This window comes from Mustela erminea, chromosome 11 (assembly GCF_009829155.1).
Source record: "Mustela erminea isolate mMusErm1 chromosome 11, mMusErm1.Pri, whole genome shotgun sequence".
Lineage (NCBI taxonomy): Eukaryota > Metazoa > Chordata > Mammalia > Carnivora > Mustelidae > Mustela > Mustela erminea.
The window spans coordinates 48,132,903-48,156,459 of NC_045624.1; the positions used below are offsets into that span (position 1 = coordinate 48,132,903).

General features: G+C 37.9%; 1 protein-coding gene and 1 non-coding gene across 2 annotated transcripts in view; one reads left to right on the forward strand and one right to left on the reverse strand.

Moving 5' to 3' along the window:
- HIBADH (3-hydroxyisobutyrate dehydrogenase) overlaps positions 1–23,557 on the forward strand; it is a 107,555-nt gene that overhangs the window by 53,888 nt on the left and 30,110 nt on the right. The gene's annotated exons all lie outside the window — the stretch shown is intronic.
- LOC116569763 lies at positions 15,481–15,562 on the reverse strand. The gene has a single exon (XR_004277186.1).

Genomic DNA, 23,557 nt, shown 5'->3' on the forward strand with positions numbered 1-23,557 from the left:
AATTTCTCATTTCTGGTAGTAAAATCATCTGTGTCAAGCGTAGGGAGGCTGCAGCTTTAACACCACTTCATGTCTGATTAGAAGGTTTTCTTTTGTAATTAATTTTCCTCTGCGTTCTTTGTGGAGAACAGTAGCCCACTGCAGAGAGGTTAGAATACCGTGGACTTTGGCTGTTCTGCTTAATGATACAAGGGAATAGCAAAGCAAGAATAAATGAGGTACTTTTTGGTGAGCAAAAAATGTGAACTGACTGTCAGTGTGAGATTGGTTCTAGGAGCAGTTAGCCAGCAGTAATAGGGCACACTTGAGTAATTGAATTTGCATAACAAGGCTTGCTGAAGAGATCTGACAGGCCTAGAGATTTGTCTAGCTAGAGAGCTCCAGATGGACGTGACCATGCAGCAGCTGGGTGGCACGTTGCTCAGCATGGACAGCACCGCCCAGACTGGCAGCTGGACCCTGGCGACTGCGGGGCTGTGGCAGGCCAGCTGGTGGCTTCTGACAGCCAGCGGCCCTGTTAGAGAGCCTTTTCATAATGGCCTGTCAGGGTACCGGACCTGCAGGGACCGGCAGGAGAATGTCACAAGTCACCAGCGAGGGTTGTTAGGCTAAAGAAATCTGTCCCAGGGAAGTAGAGGTGGTCACCGTTACATCCACAAAGCTCACACTTCCCGGAGTGATTCCTCTCCTTTTCAAAGACGCTACGGCTGTTTTTACACGTTTGCTCTAGACTGCAGTCATTCTGGATTATGTTGTATTCTTAAACGCTTCAAATCAGATTGGCCATCTTTCTGAGATCCCATGTTGACCATCAGTTGAGGTAGAAAAGAATATTGTTTTTCATGTTTCTCCCTCTGTGTTTGTATATTTGTAACAAGGGCGTGTTTTCAGTGATAATAATTTACCTCAGATTTATTGCTCAGAGGGAAAAAAGACTTGTTTAAAGAATAAATTGCAAAGAAAGTAAGTGAGCTGGTAGGAAGTCAGTGTGTTCAGATTACCCTCCCTCCTGTGCCCAGGTGGACTGCATTTATGGAGGAATTGTATAACCACTCATCTTCTCAGATTAGAATAAACATGGAAGAAGGCCAGTTTAGTGCTTGTTATTAAAAAGTTTACTTGTGTTCTTAAATTGAGAATTTTGTCATCTTGTAACATTCCTACTCTAAAAAATCATGTAACTGTACAACAGGACTTTTTTTAAGGGCAGGAAAACTACTTAGAAGCATTTTCCAGTAAAGTGAGAAACTTGCTGTTATAAGGTCTAAGCTCACTTTTCATACAACCAAATTCTAGTGAAACAAAGCAGTCCATACTGGAGCAACTTGAACTTTATGACAGCAAGAACAGTCCAGAAGACTTACCATTTTTAACCTTCAAATTGGCAAAGGTACAGAAGTCTGTCTTTACTGGAGGTAGGGGAAATATGGAGCTCTGTTGGCTGCTGATAGGTATGCAAATTATTTCAGCCAGTTCAGAAAACAGTTCGGCTGTATGCATCAAAAACTTTAAAATACGTATATAAATAAATAACTCCTCTAGTAATTCTACTTCTAAGACTTTATCCCCCACATTGAGAATGTATGTAAAGATTTAGCTCTACGAATGTACTTAGAGCATTGTTAACACTGGTTCTCAGTGTGCTCTCATGAACCTCACGTGTTCTCTGGTTCTCATGTGTTCTTATGGATCTCTGGGGCACCATGAGGTCTACATTCCTTTCATAATAATACTAATATTACAGGGCAAATGGAATGGTGGGTAAAACTATAAGACCTTAGCATGAATCAAGACAGTGTGACACACATGTAGTTTTGCTTAAGACTGTCCTTGATGAACCAATAAAATGTGTTTTTTTAATATCTTGTGTGATGAAATGGAAAGTATGCACAAAACATGTCTGCTACTATAGATAGTGTGATTTAATACTTTTGTGATTGACGTCCCAGCTAAAGTATCTACCTTTTTGTGGAACGCCAATTTTATTTTAAAGAATAACTGACAAGACATTTTATAGAAAAAGAACAAAGTGAGTCTCTTACTTCAAGGAAAGCAACTAATAGTTATTTATTGCCAATGATAAAAATTGAATCTTTCAGGCAAAAATTAGAACTTTTGAAAACTTGTGTCTGATGCTATGATCCTGATAGCTTCCTAATGGTAAAGACTTACGATGAGATTTGTTGTATTATTGAAGAATGTGAATTACTCATATCACATTTTAGGAATTTGGAAGATCTACGTAACTCACTGAACCACTGCTTTCCAAAAGACCACTGTATGATGTTACAGAATTATGCCTGACTGGGGTGCCTGGGTGGCTCAGTGGGTTAAGCCTCTACCTTCGGCTCAGGTCGTGATCTCAGAGTCCTGGGGTCGAGCACTGCATTGGGCTCTCTGTGCAGCGGGGAGCCTGCTTCTCCCTCTCTGCCTACTTGTGATATCTCTCTCTATCAAATAAATAAATAAAATCTTAAAAAAAATTATGCCCGATTAAAATATGCATTCAAAGTGCAAAACAGATTTTAATGTAGCAGACTGAAAAAAGTTTGTTGATAACAATTTTAGATTACATACATGCAATTAGTCTTTATGAAACCACTATGTGTCAAGTTCTGGTATAATATTAAAGATATCCACAATGATCTGAAACAGTATTAAATTAATCCTCCCTTTACCTACCACATATCCGTATGAAATCAGCTTTTCCTTTATATATTTCAACCAAAACAACATATATCTGCTTCTGCATGCAAGCTAGTATGAAAATTCAGTTTTTTCCTATTAAGCCATAATTAAAAAGATTTGCAAAATTTACGACAGAGATACTCTTCTTAGTAAATATTCTCTTGCTTTGGAAAGTCTTTTTATTTTTCATGAAAGCGTGTTAACATAATGGTGGGTTTATTATTTTTAAGTAAATTAAGAAATATTTTATAACTTTCTTAGTTTTAATTTCTAACTGACAAATACTGACAGAATCCACATAAGCAAAAGCTCTGGGGTCTTTAAGAACCACTGATTTAAAATAATGATGACTTGGAAAAACCTGAGGCCAGGAGGAGGGAATTAATAGTTAGGGATTAAATGACATAATATGAATCAAAATGATTAATATTGGACCCAGAAAAACTTTGCAGTGTTTTGTTAGGAAAAGGAGATTGTAAAACAAGACACAATATGGCTTAATTTTTATAAAAAATTATTATAGATTCTCTGTTTATTACAAATGTATTCTCTGATGCTAGGGTGTTAAGCAGTTTTCTCGGGAAATAAGGTAGGGAAAGGTTTTTTTTGTTTTCTTTTTTCTAAGATTTCATTTATTTGAGAGAGAAAGTGAGAGAGAGAGAGAGAGAGCACCAGCATGAGTGGGGACAGGAGCAGAAGGAGAAGCACACTCCCCGCTGAGCAGGGAGCCTGATGTGGTTACTCAATCCGAGGACCCTGGGTTCAGACCTGAGGTAAAAGCAGACGCTTAACTGACTGAGCCACCAAGGCATCCCAGCAAGGTGAAAAAGTTTTAAAGACATTGTTAGAGTGTTAGGGCTGGGGTGCCTGGGTGCCCCCAGTGGGTTATGGCCTCTGCCTTCTGCTCGTCATGGTCCCAGGGTCCTGGGATTGGGCCCCGCATCGATCTCTGCTCAGCAGGGAGCCTGCTTCCCTTCCTCTCTCTCTCTGCTTGCCTCTCTGCCTACTTGTGATCTTTGTCAAATAAATAAAATCTATTAAAAAAAGAAGAGAGAGTGTTAGGGCTATATCACAAGATACTGTTTCCTCCAGACTTTTGATGAAGACATCTTTTTTTTTTTTTTTTTTTTAAAGATTTTATTTATTTGACAGAGAGAGACACAGCAAGAGAGGGAACACAAGTAGGGGGAGTGGGAGAGGGAGAAGCAGGCTTCTCGCCGGGCAGGGAACCTGCCATGGGGCTCGATCCCAGGACCCTGGGATCATGACCTGAGCCGAAGGCAGACGCTTAACAACTGAGCCACCCAGTTGCCCCAGAAGACCTTTTTTTTTTTTTTTTTTTTTAAAGATTTTATTTTTAAGTAATCTCTGCACCTATAATGGGGCTTGAACTTGGAACCCTGAGATCAAGAGTCGCATGCTGTACCAACTGAGCCAGCCAGACACCCTGAAGACATCTTTTTTTTACTAGTTTTGTGACATTGTCTAAGTTTCTTAAGCTGAAGTTTTTTCCCCCTTATTTTAAAAATTGGGTCAACAATAGCTACCTGTTAGGCTTGTTGAAAGAACTGAAGTGTCATATGCCTGGGATATAATAGTTGATCACTAAATATACTTCACTCTAACATTCGTCTTAGCTCTAAAATTCTGTATACTAGCAGTATGTCTATGACAGTCAGAGGCTAATAAAGCTCCTCTTGAAATCAAAATAAGTGTCCTTTGAAAACAAGAAGAGCGTATATCATGTGACTATCACTTTATTTTGGTGAAAAAAATTTTATGAATAACATAATTCAGAAAGCAAATAGCATCATACACTTTCCTTTGGTAGAAATAGGTAAGAGAGAGTATTATTTCATGAGCTGCAATTACATAATAAGTCCCCAGCCAGGTACTGTTGTAATGTAGCCGAATGCTTTTCAGACATTATCTCATTTAATTCTTGCTTATAATCCTATGAGGTAAGTACTGCCCCCCCCCATTTTGCTGATAGAAGAAAAGATTGAACAAAGAGGTTAAGGATCATATCCTAGACATTTGTGGAGGTGTAACAAATTTAAAACCAAGCCTAGCTGACTCTGAGATTTCTGCATTTTACCCATGTAATATACTACTTCTGATTAAGGAGAAATGATAACCACCAGATGAGCACAAGAAATGGCTAGCTCTGCTCCTTACCAGCTGGATGGATTCCGAAGTAGGGAAAAGATTTGATTAAAGTTCATAAATTCTGGGGCACCTGGGTGGCTCAGAGGGTCAAAGCCTCTGCCTTCGGCTTAGGTCATGATTCCAGGGTCCTGGGATCGAGCCCTGCATCGGGCTCTCTCCTTGGCGGGAGGCCTGCTTCCTCCTCTCTCTCTCTCTGCCTGCCTCTCTGCTTACTTGTGATCTCTCTCTGTCGAATAAATAAATAAAATCTTTAAAAAAAAAAGCCATAAATTATAAGATCTCAGATTGACTCATTCCTCAGTGTTCAATTAAATTAAAATAGTATGTAAAACATCATAATCATTCAGTAAATGGAAGTGATTAATTCAGTAAATGGAAGTAATTATTAACTCTGACCAAGCCAGAAGTTTGGGTTCCTGTTCCTAAAATAAGAAAAGGAAAAGAAAAAAAAAAGTCACTGTAGGTACATAATCCCTTCCTTGAAACTCTCGGAGCATTGTGAGTTTGTTTTTGATTTTTTAGGAAGATAGTAACCTTATATTTACCATATATTATGTGACATCCCTAGTAGGGTCCAAGGCAGCCCTCTGTAATCAGACACATTAATTATTTCTGCAGTGAAGTAATTGAATATTCAAACTAAGCAGAATAAATGGAGACTATAAATAACCTCACCTCAGTTCAGGTGAGGTTTTGCTGTAAAATGAGTGAAGAAAAAGATCTTTTGCTTTTAGCAGTTTTTATATAACAGTTGTAAGAAGGCATACAGTGATGTTTGAAGGAGAATAAGGAAGCATGGGTTACCTGCCAATTGAAGACGACATTGTCAGGTGATAGTTCTGTTCAAAGGAGACTCTAAATCCTAAATCATTGCAGTAAGTCTTCTTGACCCCAATCTCAAATCCTAATTGTATCCAAAGAGAGGAAACAAGTACCTCTTCTTTCATGTCTCTCAAATAAATGGGCCTCTCTTTTAGTAAAGCTGGGGACAAAATCAAGTACCATATTTCTTCTAGAGGATCTCCCTTTATCAAAGAAACCATAAAAGACCAAATCTGTTTGAATTGGTCTGTCTCTCCAGATTTCTACTTACGATAGAATCTTTTTTCTTTTTTGGTGAAAGTGGAAAAATGATATTCAGTGTCTTGGTCTTTAAATGCTGAAAGACCTGCAAATGCTAAATTGTCCTGAAAGATGAAAGAAATTGTGTTTATAGGCTGTGTTTGGTCATTCCTGAACAAAAATAATCAAGCTACCTTTTGTAAAAGAAGAATTGAGTATTTTAAAGGAAGGGAACTTTAGGTGTTAAAAGGATAAGAAATACAGTTGACGGCAGTGCTTGAGGGGGCTAGAACTGAAGGAGAATAATGAAACAGCCTCTTCTTCATCCCTGTCTTCCTCAGTCTCCTCTTCCTTTCCTATCCAGTTTATGTTCTGTGGTATAGGATAAATGTCTCTCTTATACCTCTTTCTCCCTATTGAATTAGATCCCATCCCGGAGCAAATCCAGCTATTCATTTGCCCTATAACTGCCCTTGAGTAGCTGAACATGGTGGAGTAAATGGATGACCATGTTGGCCTGGTTTCACTTGTAAATTAATGATCACTGATCGCAAGTGGACCCTTAAGACAGCCTGACAGTTCATTCACTCTTTCCATCACCTAAATGATATTTCATACCTTCTCTTCTCTCTTCTAACCACCAGTGACCTTCCCCAGTGGCAACCTTCCTTCTTACTTTCACAGAGAAAATAGACAGTTATGAAAGAACATCCGCATGACCCTATGATCACATCTACAAGCTGACATATACTCTGCCTTCCTGTCCCTGGATGAACCATCAGGGGTTTATCTGAAGCTAACCTCTTTACTTCCACTCTGATTTCTACCTCTCTCACTTTCTCCCCACTTAAATCAGAATCTCTAAGAGTTGTTTCTAATATGTAGTCCGAGTTGATAACCACTCTACTAGATTATAAGCCCACAAAAGTAGAGATTTCTTCTGTTTTGTTAACTGCCTAGATCAGAACATAACAGATGGTAGGTACCCAGACTTGGGTTGAATGAATCGATGAGTGAGTGGAGGTATGAATCTTCCTAAAAAGGAAAGATATAAATTAGAATATAAACTCTGAAGAGCACAAAACATACCTAATAAATCATTTTTACCAAGTATTTTGGTAGATACATTTTACCAAATTGGAAGCTAAAAATCTTACCAGAAATTTGGTTCTTAAGAGATTTTTTTACTGAATTCCTACAAATATGCTTACCTGAAAAATTTTCCTAGAATTTTTAGGCAAATAATTCTAGTTACCTAGATAGTTTTTTGGTTTCTGGGAGCTGAGATTTTTTAAATTTATTTTTTCCTGATTTCTAAGTGCTCAGGCTTTCTTTTCAGTGGCAGTTTCACAAATGAGTGCATCTGTACAAATCCCAAGGTTCTTTTTACCCAGCACTGCTGCTCAGAAGACCTGGGTGTAGATGCTTGCTCTGTGACTTTTTCTTAATCTATTAAGGAGGCCAGGGATGGTGATTTTTATATTGAGTTATATCTATTGTGGTCTTAGTATAATTGATTGCATTTCATTCATTAAAATCACGGGAAGAATTTATTTGCTCGACACCATTATTTCATGAAAACTCACAGGAAAAACAACCACATATATTCTAATTTGGTTTTGTATCACTTTTCACCAAACCCTAATTTATAGAAATCTGGTTCTTCAAATAGACTTCTGTGTATTTTGAAAGTATATAAGTGCAATATACACACAGTGTAGTTTCAGTTTGGAAGTAAGTGTTACAGAATTACATAAGCTGTAACTCAGTAGCTTGCAGTATGTCATAGAAACAGTTTGTGAGGGGTGCCCTGGTGGCTCAGTCAGTTAAGCATCTGCCATCCGCTCAGGTCATGATCTCAGGAAACTGGGATTGAGCCCGCTTCTCCCTCTGCCCCTCCCTGCCCACCCCCAGTTTGTGTTCTCTCTCTCTCAAATAAATAAAATCTAAAAATAAAAAACCCAAAAAACAAAAAAACCCCCACACAACAAAAATCAGCCTGTGTGTGAGCCTTACTTCCAGGTTTCTTTACTAATGTGAGTCAGAGAGTAGTAGGATAAAAATACTTAGCTTCTTTTTTTGGTGGTTGAGTTTTTATTTGTAAAACAACCCTCAGATGGAACTCAGCGAGGTAATTTCCATACATAATGCTCTGGTAGATACCCTAGAACAAATACCATTAGTGTGGTTACTCATTTGCTTGGGAAGCTATTGCCAGGGAATACTCAGAGCTACTGGAGAGAGAAAGCATATATATAAACTTGATTGTTAAAATGGAGATACAGAGGAACTCAGCAATATAATAATTTAAATTAATGAAGAATTATTCAGGTTATAGAAATTTAACTCCTGTTTTAAGAAAGTATCTTTGATTAATCAAAGTGCAGGTATTTATCTACATTGGTTTTTGGGTCAAGAATTTTTCCTTCTTCACCTCCTGCCTTTTTAAAAGATAGTAAAAATAGAATTCATGAAACATTTCTAAATCATCAGTATATAGGGATTCCATTTATATGTGGATCAGTGCTCTGCTATCTAATTTATTGTTCTGTTTCTGATCTCAATTAATAGGCTCTTCGCCCAGCTTCCCAAACTTCTCTTTGCCTGAACTACTCACCCACACCCAAATATTTTTAATGAATCTCCTGAGAACAGGGACATCCTCATATGTAACTCCAAAACTATCACATCCAAGAAATTTGACATTGATTCAGTGTCATCTAATAAAGAGCCCATATTCATATTGTTTTCAGTTATCCTCCAGATAAGTGGGTTTTCTTTGATCCAGTGTCTAATAAAGGTTCATGCATTACATGTCATTGTTATGTGTCTTCAGCCTTCCTTAATCTAGAGCAGTTCCCATACTCTCCATTTAAAAAAACAGTCTTCCGTGATGTTGACAGTTTTGGAGTCCAGATCAATTATCTAATGGAATTTTCCTCATTCTGGATTTGTTGGATTGTTTCCTAAATATTGGTCTCAGGTGAAACTCTTGGTTACCAATGGGATCCCAATTTAAATAAAATCTTTGCAAGCTTGGCATTCATTGGTAGAGAATCTTGACTTGTTCTGCCTGTTGTCAGATGATCTTAGAGGCCCAGCCTCTCAGTATTACAAAGAAGCAGAAGTTGGTTTACTTTTTGTAGATTCTAAAAACCTAGCTTATTGTAATGAGGAAAATTTCGTCCTGTTTTTAGTAAAGATCAGCTGTCTATTGGGTGAACTAATGAGTTTTCCTGAAACCTGATTGTAGCATATATTCTTTTCTCTTACTTTTTGGAATCTGGAAATGACAGCATTAAATAATCTCTAATGAAATTTCAGCTTTTCAGGTTTACCTACAGCCAGAAATGGCTCATTGTGTAAAGCAGAAACAGGCTAAATTGCAAGTGAATATACTACAATTCACTGAGAAAAAGGAACTTTCGCACCAGCCTTCTTATACCTGTGCTCGTGGAAGGAAATATGACATTCTAAATTCTGTTTTTAGATCTTTCTGATCTTATCTCTGGTTGTTTTTGAAACTTGTGTATCAGAAGTAAGTTTAACAGTGAGCTTTGTAACCAAAATGATATCTTGCTTTAACCCTAGTTAATGCTGTCTGTTTAAAAAGATAAAGCAAACATTTTAAATGACACAATGAACTATAAAATCATGTATCTCCTAAAAGATGTTTCCCTTAGTTGTAACCAATGTGTATATTTACATGCTGCCTTCAGTTCTACCTTTTCAGAACCTTACCAACTCTCACTTAGCAAAATTTGCATAGCAAATTCTCTAAAAATATTTTTACCTAAAGATTTGACTTTATATTTTCATACTAAAGAACAGTAGATGTTAATAACAGTGAGGAGTAAGTTTCTTTCTTTCTTTCTTTTTTTTTTTTTTTGAGGTCAGCAGTGTTTATATTAATCAGGTTGACATTTCTTGCTGGTGGGTCATGAACTGTTGATAATAGCATTAAATGGTGATTCGGTTCTTACAGAAGGTATAACTCATTATCCAGCTACTGTCTTAAATCATCACAGGAAACAACTGGCACCCCACACCCACATGTTCTGTAGAAGTAGTACATGAGGCAGTATATGTCTTTCTTTTGTTTGCATCTTTAATTTATTGGAGGCTTAGTCATATTATCTAAGGAAGCTACAGCATTGCCACTACTTTAGAGAATCAGGATCAATACCATGACTGATTTGGGGGAGAGTGAAGATATATGCATATCATTCTTTTAATAATATATCCAAAGTCGTCTTTTCATATTGTGAGCCTTTCTGAAACCTTGTTTGAATAATGAGTATAACTGGGTAGGAAGTAATAAAATCATATGTGCTTATAGAATTGTAAGTTGGGTTTAACTTAAAGTACTACTATAGGCCTTTGAATACTTTAAAAAGATTTAATCATGCTAAGGGAGAGATGATGCTTGGAAAGTTTGCTTTGTGTTATAGAAGTAGACTTCTTGATAAGTGTCATCATTATTATTTAAAAAAAAAACCTCTTTAAGAAAAATTTAAGAAATGAACTGGATTTTTTTTTTACAGTTACAGTTATTAATCAATTACCTTTTAAGATAAACCTCAGTAGTATGGTATGCAGTGATCTGAAATTACGGGTACCTTTGAATTTTAAAATAAAACGAAAATAAAACGTGTTTTCAGCATGTCCCGTGTGTATAGTGAGTGATTAGATAGTAGCATGACTGTCGTGTTAATTTGACATAAGTTCTAATTAGATAATATAGAATGAATGAAGTTCATTCTGTTATTATCTAATACAGTTTCCAAGTATTAATAAAATGCCTCAAACACCCACATAGGGGTTCAGTCACAAATTGTTAATATGTGGAAGCAAGAGAGCTTTTTTTTTTTTTTTTACCCCTTTGTATTTGTCACTCAGAATGAATTTTAAAGAGAGAAGAACGAGTGAAGGCAATACTTCCCTTTATAGGGAAAAGGAATATTAACATCTTCAAAATAACAGCCTTATTTAGGTAAAAAGGTTTTTGGAATGTATGCTGGTTGCCTCTTTAAAAGAAACAATATAGCGTTAGAAGATTATGGGCCACTAGAGGTCACTGTTTAGTAATCAACTTTTAATGAACCAAAACAGTCAGGAAAGCCAATAAATTACAATGTGGATTTTTCTAATTATGAATTCATATTTAATCACTCAATGACAAGTTAACTGTGGCAGTGGTTCTATGTATTTTGCATACGTGGTTATGCTAATATACTATTCTATTTCTCAGATGCTGGTCCTCCATCATTAGAGTAGTACACTGCTGAAGGCTTTGTTATCTAATCCTAATGACTAATTATGAGACGTAATTAACTTTGTTACCACCTCCAACCCTTTCATGGGCCAAAAGTTCTTTTAAAAATAAAGTTTCACTGTAAGGGAAAGTTACATTTACATCATCATAGGTGTAATGGTTCTGGTCCATTCTTCCCTCTCTCCCTTGTCTAAAGACTTCATGTCTGTTGGTTTCTCTTGCTTCCATCCCCGGCTTCTTGCTGTGTTTCACCTGGTGTCTTAACTCCCTCCTTTGGGTTCTTTTTCCATTTTGGTGTGAATCAGCTGCTTTGTTTTCTTAGCGACTGAATGTTTCCCCTCAAGCTTCCCAGCCTTCATTCAGTGAGCAGTAAAATGTGACTCTCACTGCACATCTGAAAGGAATCCCAGGGCAGGCAGCTTGGGCCGAGGCAGCCAGCAAAGGGAAGAGCCCATGCGTGCGAGCAAGTGTGCCGCCCCGGTTCCTGCCGCTGCCGCCACTATGAGCAGATGGCTCTTCTTAGCCTGTCCAGCCTGGAATCCATTCAGGAAAAGGCAGATTTCCCTACGCATGTGATAAAAATTTGTTTTCTTTCTTAAAGGCTCGGCTGGTTGCCCCAAAAGAGGCCTCTGAAACATAGCGAAAAACTGAACACGTGCACATGTGTTTCCTTTGCCTGCAGGCAGTACGACATTGTGCTCAGAGAGCAGGTACCTTGGCATGGCGCCGCTCAGGCTCCCTCGGCTTCCTGTTGCCTTCACTACCCGGTGACCAGTGCTGTGTGCTTACAGCCACTGTTCTGGGATTTGCTTCCCTCTGCATTAGGCTCACAGCTGATACATTGCTCCCCCAAGCCTGCGCCATCTTCTCAGCCTGCCCTTCAGTGCCCTCCACAGTCTGGATCCAACTTAATTTTCTGTTGTTGTTTTTCACTACTTTTCTCCACATGCCGTAACTTCTAGCCAACCTACACCACTCACTCTTTCTCATATGTGTACCTCATTTACTCAAGTCTCTGGCTCTTGTTTATGTTTTTCTTCCACTGGGATTTGATTGATTGATTTATTGATTTATTTATTTATAAAAATCTTTTTTATTTGAGAGAGCGAAAGCATGATGAGCAAGAGCCGGGGTGGGAGGGAGGCACAGAGGAAGGGGGAGAGAGAGTCTCAAACAGTCTCCATGCTGAGTGCGGAGCCCAGTGCAGGGCTGGATCCCACGACCCTGAGATCATGACCTGAGCTGAAATCAAGAGTTGGATGCTTAACCGACTGAGCCACTTAGGTTCCCCCTGCTAGGATTTTACTCTTTTTTATCTGTCAGTGTTGGGCCCAAACAAATGCCTCCTCCTGTGATTTTCTCTTCAGGCAGAGGTGATCGTGCCTGTGAACCACATGTAAGGGACTTACCATACCTCACATTGTAATGACACATGTACGTGTGTTTTTCCCTCATCTACATTGTATAGCCATTAAGTCCAGGGATTCTTGGCAAATAAATTAAAAATGCTAAAATTCCCAACAAAAAACCCATTTGGCAGCGTGTCTTGATTTATAATTTTATGCTGGGAAAATTAAAATAATTTTATAATGCCAAAGTTTGTGAGTTGTGGGATATCCTTTGCTGGAAATTTTTTTCACAAAACACAGACTTTTGTCCATTAAAATGCGTTATATCTGAACACATATGAACTAAGAGTTAACTTGCTTTTCTTGATTATGCACTTTGTTATAACTCTGGGGCTACAGGAGTTACTAAATCTCCTGGGAGAAAAGTGTATTTTATACTTTGAAATGATGCTCCTTACATTTGCATAGTTCTATATTGAAGAAATTTGAGAGTTTAGTTAAAAATAACCTTTTGCTTATAAATGCTGCAAATTTCTTGTGTTCTATAAAAATAAAAAGAAATGTGGAGGATATGTGGATTTTAAACTTCAATATTTTTTTTCAGCTCTTTTTCAGTTACTATTTTCAGTGGTTTAATGTAGTATATAAATTCCATACTATTAAACAGAGAAGTATCTGTCCTGGAGGAGTAATAAGTAAAAAGGTTCACATGCCTAAACCTATGTATCCATTTTATTATAACAGAAACTAATTTGCAGGGATTTTGTTTGTTTATAAATCAAACATGTAGAGAGTTATCTGTTCGAATTCAGAATGCACTTTTCATTGGCAGCAGCATCTAATATATTTAAATCCCTGTTTTTGACTTCAAATATATTCAGCCCAGAATACTCAGAAATTATGATGTTGCTGCAGGTAAGGATTTCAGAGATCCAACTTGGGATGCCAGCTAGGTTACTAGCTCTTCCTGCCCTTTGAGAAAACTACGTACAACCTCCTCTTCTTCCTTCTAAGCTGAGGGATCTAAAAGTTTTCTGTGGGGACTCACATATTCTTCCAGAATTTCAACTGTCTTATCCCTGTAGAGTTTTCCTAATTCCCATGACAGACTTTTCCTAATTCCTAATTAGAGTTTTCCTAATTCCCATGATAGACTTTTCTTCTTTCTAGCCCTGCATTTTTATCTCTTGGATCCCTTTAGTCAAACTTATTCTAAGTCAAACTCATCTTTTCTATAAAACCGTTCTTTCTCTTGATTCCCTTATTATAGCATAACATAGTTTTCCAAATTTTCTGATCTTTTAGGTTCATACTCTGAGAATAGCACTGTTCAAGAGAAATACAATGTAAGCCACATGGGCAATTTTAGGTTTTCTAGTAGCAGCATTAAAATGTAATAAGAGGGATGCCTGGGTGGCTCAGTTGGTTAAGCCACTACTCTTCGGCTCAGGTCATGATCTCAGGATCCTGGGATCAAGTCCTGCATCCGGCTCCATGTCCAGTAGGGAGCCTGCTTCTCTCTCTGCCTCTGCCTGCCACTCTGTGTGCTTCTGGTTGCTCTCTCAGACAAATAAATAAAATCTTTAAAAAAAAAAAAATGTAATAAGAAACACAGCTGAACATCATATAATTATTTAATTATTTCTCTAATTATGTAATTAAAGATTTTATTTTTAGGTATTCTCTACACCCAGTGTGGGGCCCGAACTCACAACCACAAGATCAAGAGTCGCACACTCCGCCAACTTTGCCAGCCACGTGCTCTAACATCATTTTAATAATATATTTCATTTAATATATATATTTCAATATATATTTCATTTAACCCAGTATTCCTAAAATATTCTCTCTCATGTAATCATTATAAAATTATTGAGTTATTTTACACCTTTTTCCCCCTCATGTCTTTGAAACCTAGTGTGTATTTTATACCTAAAGCACGTCTCATTTTGAACTAACTCTGTTTCAAGTTCTCAGTAGCCCTACACGGCTTATAGCTACTGTCCTGGGTGCTGCACAGCCTTTGAGTCTTTTCATTACATCTTTTCTCATCAGCCTGTGGCGTGTTGTGGTTCTGCACTGTCTGCCAAAGTTCTTGCAGTGCTTGCATGGAAACCTACAGGCTTGTCCTCCTTTCCTCCTCCTATCCTTCTTCTCCTCCTATTGTGAGGATTATAAATGTATGTATACATACACATATATGTATATGATATAAATTGGTGGGTTGGAGTAAGTCATAGTCCTTGTTTTCAGGAGCTCACACTCTAGTAAAGTGAGATGGGCATGGAAAAAGATACTACATTATAGTACAGCTTGATAATTGCCATAAGAGGTATAAATGAGTTCCGTGATAAATTGATGCTATATTTTGGGTTATTTGTATTTATTGAATCTGATTTGTAGGCCAGTTGCTTTCCTAAAAAACTGATAGGTATTTATCATACATTGTGGAGTTGGGTGAGGATGTTCCAAGAAAAAGAGATAATTTTTGAGGTTTAGAATTGGAAAAGGGCATGACATATTTGAAGAAGATTAAACTAGAGTCAGTGTATCTGGAGTTTTAATTGTTCCATATTCAGCTACTTACGATGTCCATCTTCCTTCCTTCTTTCCTTCCTTCCTTCCGGGAGAGAGGGAGACAGAGAAGAGGGGGATGTACAGACAGAGAGAGAGACTCTTAAGCCGGCTCCACCCCCAGCGCTGAGCCTGACCTAGGGCTCAGTCCCACCACCCTGAGATTATGACCTGAGCCAAAATTGAGTCAGTTAACTGACTGAGCCACCTAGGTGCCCTGCTTACTATTTTCTAAACACATCCCATACTTTTTTGATTTTATGTATTTACTTTCACAGTTCACTTCACCTAGAATTTTCTCTGCCCCAAGTCATTCCCTGCCAGCATATCAGGATCTTTTTCTTGTTTTTCTTTTTTCTCTTCTGGTCTCAGTCCATTCTTAGCACACACTCCATCATCTGGTTCTAGAACTCCGATTGCTCAGTGGTCGTGTCATCATTGACCAGGGCTCACAGTCACAGCGGCAGAGGTCTCCCTAACTCTCCCTCATCTCCAGCCCAGCGTGCTGCCACTCTTCTCCCCACCCCAGTCCTGAGCCACACTCCAGGCCAACAGTGCCACCAGCAATGGGGCTGATCATACAAGGAAAATACTGCAAGCTCATATGGGGGCTACACTGGGGACTCAGGGGTTGGGGACTCCCTGCCCTCCAACACTTGCTACACTCCCTGGGACGCTGATCGCCACCACCTCTGACCTGCCCACCCAACCCATGCCCACTCCCCCACCCATCCCCACCCTCACCAGGCGCAGCATATCAGGATCTTAATCATCTTTCCTGGCCCATGTTGATCTGATCTTTTCAGCAAAGTTTTGCCTATTCATTTTTCCTAATTTCAGTCCACAAATGGCTGTAAAGTTTTCCTCCTTTGAATTTTGAACATTTTTAAGACAACTAATTTTCTTATAATTAAAGTTAATTTTATGGTGCAATAACTCTTGTTTGGATCACAGAACTTAATTTGAACAGGAATCCTGTCTTAATTATTTTTGTATACCCCAAAGAGCCAAGTATGGGTAACTTGTATATCGAAGATATTCAGTAAATACTTGATTTGTGTATAGTAAATATCTTATGAGATGTTTCAAACAAACAAAACTAAATAAGTAAAGCACAACATTAAAGTGATCTAGAGATTCCCAGTACTTAATGTTTCCTTTTAGATTACTTTCATGGAGAGTATTCATAAACTTGATTGACTGCTGTATCTAGTTGAATGAAATTTCTTGATTTCACTTTTAAAAGTAGATGTCATAAAAGCAACATTCTGTTGTAAATTTTTAGTGTAATACAGGTACTAATGGCAAAGATGAAACCTGTTTTATTATCAGAAAAGAGTTAAAGATATCCTGGCATAAAAATAATATGGGAATCAATCTTTCCTTTGACATTTAAGGACCCATTTTGTTTCTTTGCATAGCCATCCACTGCTTCTGGCAGTATGGTGGATTAGGTGTGTTAAAATACCCTCCTGTCATAAAACACCCACGTGCTGGATCAGTTACAGCTAGCATACTTTTAAGTGCATTTCAGAGTCCTCAAAAAATAAGGGAAATCCTCAATGACTAAATAATTGAATAGTAACCTGAAATCAGAGTGAGGGAACCCAGAAGCTCTCTCTGTTCTTGGGGCAATGTTGATTCTAGGAACCAGGAGCTTGGGGTATTTATACTCATGGGTGAAAGATCATGGTTTTTTTTTTTTTTTTTTTTTTTAAAGATTTTATTTACTTATTTATTTGACAGATCAGAAGTAGGCGGAGAGGCAGGCAGAGAGAGAGAGTGGGGGAAGCAGGCTCCCTGCTGAGCAGAGAACCCGATGCAGGGCTCGATCCCAGGACTCTGGGATCATGACCTGAGCCGAAGGCAGAGGCTTTAACCCAGTGAGCCACCCAGGTGCCCCAAGATCATGGGTTTAATGGAAAACTCGGCCTTGTGCTCACACAAAGTAAGAAAGCTGATCCCTGCATTCCATTCACCCCCTGTACAAAGCCAAAATACCCAGAGACCATTCCCTCAGAGAAAAGGGTGGCCTGGTGTGCTTGCTGGTAAAGGGGACTAACTGGTAAATCTATCTGTCTTTGTTGATTATAAGAAATAAAATACATCAGTGTCCCTTGAATTTTTGTAATTTGGCTCTCATGGATGAAGAGTTATAAGAAATAAAATACATCAGTGTCCCTTGAATTTTTGTAATTTGGCTCTCATGGATGAAGAGTTCAGATTTAAACAGTGCACCCAATTGGGAGAACACTCAATCAATACATTTAAAGGCTTTATCATTATTATTATTATTATTTTTTAAGATTTTATTTATTTATTTGACAGACAGAAATCACAAGTCGGCGGAGAGGCAGGCAGAGAGAGAAAGGAGGAAGCAGCCTCCCCGCTGAGCAGAGAGCCGATGTGGGCCTCGATCCCAGAACCCTGGGATCATGACCTGAGCCAAAGGCAGAGGCTTTAACCCACTGAGCCACCCAGGCGCCCATCATTATTATTTTTTAAAAGTAGTCTCCATGCCCAGCATGGAGCCTAATGGAAGGCTTGAACCCACCACCCTGAGATCAAGACCTAATTAAGAGTCAGATACTCAACCTACTGAACCACCCCAGTGCCCCAAATTTAAGCAGTTTTGAGTTGGTAAGGCTGGTAGGGCCTGTCACCTACAAAAAAAATAAAAATCCTTCTGGAGAAAATCATCTTTAATCCAGGACTCTCAGAATTCACAAAGTAAATTCACACAGTAAATGTGAGCTAGCAAAAAAAAAAAAAAAAAAAAAAAAAGGAAAACAAACAAACAAACCAAAAAAAACCCCCAGACCCAGATAAGTTATCAGAGCAAGAGTCAATAGGAACAAACAATTCAATATCTAATACCTACAGATACTGAAGCTCCTCAAATAGAGTACAAAATGAGTATATATAAAACATTTAAATAAATAAAAGGTGGAATTAAAAATAGGTGGAAAAGGAAGAAGAGAATATCAGAAAAGAGTAATCAAATTTTGAGGAAAAAATATTGAAATTTAAAAATCAGTAGGTAAGTTAAATGACGCATGAGAGCTGAAAAGAAAATTAGTGAATTGGAAGAGAGATCCAAAAAAATAACCCAAATGCAATACTGAAAGACTTAGAGATGGAAAAGATAAAATGAAAATATGAAAAGAAAGAAAAAAAGAAAATACGAAAAAAGAAAGAAAGATTAAGAAAAATGAATATATAGCTAGGAACAAAAAGTCAAACATGCATCTGAGTGGAGTTCCATATGGAATGGAGGAAAATGGTCAACATAATAATAACTGAGAATGTTCCAGAATTGGCATAAATCCACAGAAACAGGAAGCACAAGATATACCAAATAGTAGTAAAAAAAAAAAAAAAAAAGAAGAAGAAGAAGAAGAAATCTTACTAAGGGCATGGTTGTAAAACTGCAAAATACTGATAGAAGATGAAAATAGCTAGAAAGAAAAGACAGATCACCTACAGAAGAACAAGAGTTTGATACCAGACTTCCTCTGAGCATAATTGAGGTATAATTTGGTACAATAATATTTACCCATTTTAAGTTTTAAAAATTGATGAGTTTAGACAACTGATAATCATCACCACAATTAAGCATAGAATATTTCCATCACCCCAGAAAGTTCCTTCATGCCCCCCATTTTGAAAGGTTTTTAAAGGTAATCTCTACACCTAATGTGGGACTTGAATTTACAACCTCAAGATCAAGAGTCACATGCTTTACCAACTGAACCAGCCAGGTACCCCTCCCGCAGGCCCCTTTGTAGTCAGTCCTTGCCACCAGCTCTAGTAATCACTGATGGCTTTCTATTACTGTAGTTTTGTCTATTTTAGAATATGTAACAACATCATATAAATATGCCTGTGGGGTTCATACACTATATAGTCTTTGTGTGAATAGCAGACTTTCTTAAGAGCAACAATGGCAGCCAGAAGACATGGAACAATCTTGTCAAAGTACTGACAGATAACTTGTCAACTTAGAATTTGCATCCAGCAAAGCTATTCTTCAAGAATGTTGGGGAGATTCCAGTTATGGTTAAGATAGAATGAAAAAACACTGACCTTTTATTGAATGTAACTAAAAACCTTGGACAGAATGCATGGAGCAGCTATTTGAGAACTCAGAAAAGTAAGTGGTAGGAGGTAGATTGGAGAAGGAGAAGAGAACCTGAAGTACAAAAGCTCTGCCAACAAACACCCTAAAACCCTTCCCCTGCACTTTGTATTTTCCAGCCTGGATTCTAAGGCAGTGTGAATCTGGAACTGTGCATGGGTATAAACAAAACAAAACAAAAAGTTGCAAGAGAAAGGAACTTTCTGGTCTAAGAAGCAGGAACAGGGGCCATATGAAACAGAGAGGGGGAAATTCACTTCTTTTTTTACTCTTAGCACTGCCAAACTGACGAGCCTTTCTCCTGAAATTGCAATTTTGTGGAAGCAATGGCAGCCATGCAGACTCTTAAAAATATGAGTGGGGGTTGGGGGGTGCCTGGGTGGCTCAGTTGGTTAAGTAACTGCCTTTGGCTCAGGTCGTGATGCCAGAGTCTGGGATTGAGTCCCGCATGGGGCTCCCAGCTCTGCAGGGAGTCTGCTTCTTCCTCTGACTTTCTCCCCTCTTACGCTCTCGCACGCTCGCTCTCTCTCTTTCTCTCTCAAATAAATAAAATCTTTAAAAAAAAAAAAATGAGCAGGGGATTCCTTCTTTCTGACCAGAGGAAGTATGGTCAAAAGAGTGGGGAGGAATCCCTGTTGCTTTTTACTTTCTTTATTCTTCTTATCCTTGGCCCCAGAGACATACCTTTTTTCAGGAATCATAGGACATTATATACAGAGGACCACAAAGGGAGGATTGGAAGTGGGAGAACTAGAGTGTCCATGGGGGAGCAGTTCATAGGATGAAACTCAAGAAAGGGGTCCTGTATGTTGTATAAATTGTTGGGATCCCCCTGAGTCATACAGTATGGATCTCTCCTGAACAGCATACCAAAGGATATAAGAACTTTATGGGTTAGACAGCCCTCCAAGTATCAGATTGGCCCCTGGCTGATGCATGTGTAGAACAGATTCAAATAGTACTGCAGAGACTTTGAAAACTGAACTGACATTGGGACCACAGCTCACAAAAGGCATGTTACAATTTGGTTTGACCCTAACCTGGTTGATTGCTTGGTAAAACAAACAGACAAAACCCCAAACCCCAAATATTCTTCATAGAATTTGAACAAGACCCAGAGTCTCATGTAATATTGCAGATACCTGTGATATGATTAAAATAAAAATTACTTGACACAGGAAGAACCAGAAAAGTCTGATAATTTCTCAAGTGAGAAGACAATCAAGATGCCGAACCTGAGATTACAAGGCAGTGACTCTAAAACAGCTATCATAACCATGTTCTGAGAAGAAAAGAAATAGAAGCAGTTAAAGCCAAATTGAAATTTTATAACTGAAAAATACAGTAACTAGAAATTTGAAAAAAAAAATAGTGGGTGTGTTTAAAAGCAGAGTGGCTATGACAAATGAAAGAGTCAGTGAATTTGAAGACAGAAATGACTTGAATAGAATTTATCCATTCTGAACAACAGAGAGAAAAAAAGACTTTAAAAAATAGAGCCTCAAGATCCTATGAGATAATATCAAAAGGCCTAACATTTGTGACATTGGAGTTCTAAAAGAGATGAGAGTGTGGTACAGAAAAAAAAGGTATTTGAAGACAAAAATGGCTGAAAGCTCACCAAATTTAACAAAAGACAAACTTATAAATCCAACAAACTCAGTGCACCTGAAAAAGGATAAAAACAAAGAAACCCATGCCCAGATATAGTATAATCAAACTGCTGAAAACCAGAGAAAAAGAAGAAAAATCTTGAAAGCAATCAGAGAAAAATGATGCATTAACAGGGCAACAATGATTGGAATGACTTCGGAGAAACTATGAATCCCAGAAGGCAGTGGAACAACACCTTATAGTGCTGAAACCCAAGTCATATATGGCAAAATATTCTTAAAGAATGAAGGGATATTCTTAGCTAAAGGAAAACTAAGAAAATTTACCTCCTGAAGAGCTGCTCTAAAAACATAGGTATTGCACCTAATAGAATAACCTTAAAATGCAAGATGCAAACAAGTATAGAACCACAAGGAGAAATTGACAGATATGGCATACCATCATAGTGGTGTTTACCACTATACACACACCATAAGAGGTGTATATAGAACCTCTTACGCAGAAATTGAAAGAGAAATGTATTTCCCAAGATTTGGAAAAATTAGGGACACCTGGCTGGCTGAGTTGGAGAAGCGTGTGACTTTTGATTTTGGGGTTGTGAGTTTGAGCCCCACATTGGGTATAGAGATAACTAAAAAAAAAAAAAAAAAAAGAAAAATTATTAAAAGTTAATCACACATTAGACCACAAAGCAAGTCTTCAGTACTGAAGCATCTATATCTTATAGATTGCATTCTTTAACCACGTGCAATTTAATTAGTACCAAAAGCAAATAAATAAATAGATAAATAAATCTTCTGTACATTTGAAATTTAAAATCACATTTCTAAAGAATTCATATTCTTTAATCAAAGAAGTCATATAAGAAAATATATTTAGAACTCTATATATATGTCAAGTGGGGATGCAGCTAACACAGAACTTTTAGGAAAAAGTAAATGCAAATTTTGAATGGAATTTGAAAGTATATGATAAAGAAACAAACTGAGTGTTACAAAAAGCTTCTAGGGGCACCTGGGTGGCTCAGTTGGTTAAGTGTCTGCCTTTGGCTCAGGTCACCATACTAGTGTGGATCAAGCCCCACATCGGGCTCCCTGCTCTGCGGGGAGCCTGCTTTTCCCTCTCCCTTGGCTGCTGAGAGAGCTTGTGCTCTCTCTCTATGTTAGATAAATAAATGAAATCTTAAAAAAGCTTCTAAAATTTAAAAAAATTTCCTGAATAAAAATGAAATATCTATTAAAGGATAAAATGAACTTAACAGCAACAAAAACCAAATAACACAATTTTAAAAATGGGCAAAGGACTTGAGTAGACACTTCTTCAAGGAAAGTGTACAAATAGTCAATAAAACAATGAAGAAATGGGGTACCTGAGTGGCTTAGTTGGTTAAGCGTCTGACTTTGGCTTAGACGCTTAGTTGGTTAAGCGTCTGACTTTGGCTCATAATCTCAGGGTCCTGGGATCAAGCCCCATGTTGGGCTCCATGCTCAGTGGGGAATCTGTTTCTCCCTCTCCCTCTGCCCCACCCCTGCTCATGCATGCTCTCTCTCACATAAAATCTTAAAAAAAAAAAAAAAGAAAAAAAGAAAAGATGCTCAACATCACTAGTCATTACAGAAATGCAAATCAAAACCACAATGAGATACCACTTCAACTTAACACTCATTAGAATCTAGGCTATTTTGGGGAAAAAAATAAAAAAAAGACCCACCACAAAAACAAGTATTGGTGAAGATGTGGAAAAATTGGAAACCTTTGTGCACTACTCATGGGAAGTAAAATGGTACACCCTCTGTGGAAAATGTTATGGTAGTTCATCAAAAAATTAAACAGAGTATTACCATATAATCTAGCATATACCCAAAAGAATTGAAAACAGGAACTTGAAACGTTATTTGTACACCAGTGCTAATAGTAGCGATTTTCACAGTGGCCAGAAAGTAGAAACAACTCAGGTGTCCATTGATGGGTGAATGGATAAACAAAATGTGGTGTGTACATATAATAAAATGTTAACAGACTTAAGATGGAATGATATTTCTGATACGGGCTCCAACATGGATGAACCTTGAAGATGTAATGCTAAGTGAAATAAGTTAGACATAAAAGGACAAATATTGTATGATTTCTTTCCCCTACCCCTTCCCTCTGTCAGTCATCAGTCTGTTCTCTGTATAGGTCTCATTCTGCTTTTTGTTTATCCTTTTGTTTTTGTTTTTAAGTTTCTCTGTGTGAGTGAAAATCATATGACATTTGTCTTTCTCTCTGACGTATTCCACTTAGCATAATACTCTTTTTTTCTTAAAAGATTTTATCCATTTATTTGAGAGAGAGTACGAGAGAGAGAGAACCAGTGGGGGGATGGAGGGACAGAGGGAGAGGAAGAAGCAGTCTCCCTAATGACCAGGACCTTGGGATCAGGACCTCAGCCGAAGGCAGTTGCTTAACGGACTGAGCCACCCAGACTCCCCTAGCATAATACTCTTTAGGTCAATCGATGTTGTCGCAAATGTCAAGATCTGGACCTTTTTATGGTGTCATGTTGCTTCTCTGTCTTGGCTGTTGTGCAATAAATGTAGGGGTGTCTGTATCTTTTCGAATGAGTGTTTTTGTTTTCTTCAGGTAAATATCCAGTAGTGGAATTATTGCATCATATGGTATTTCTTATTTAAATTTTTTAAGGAACCT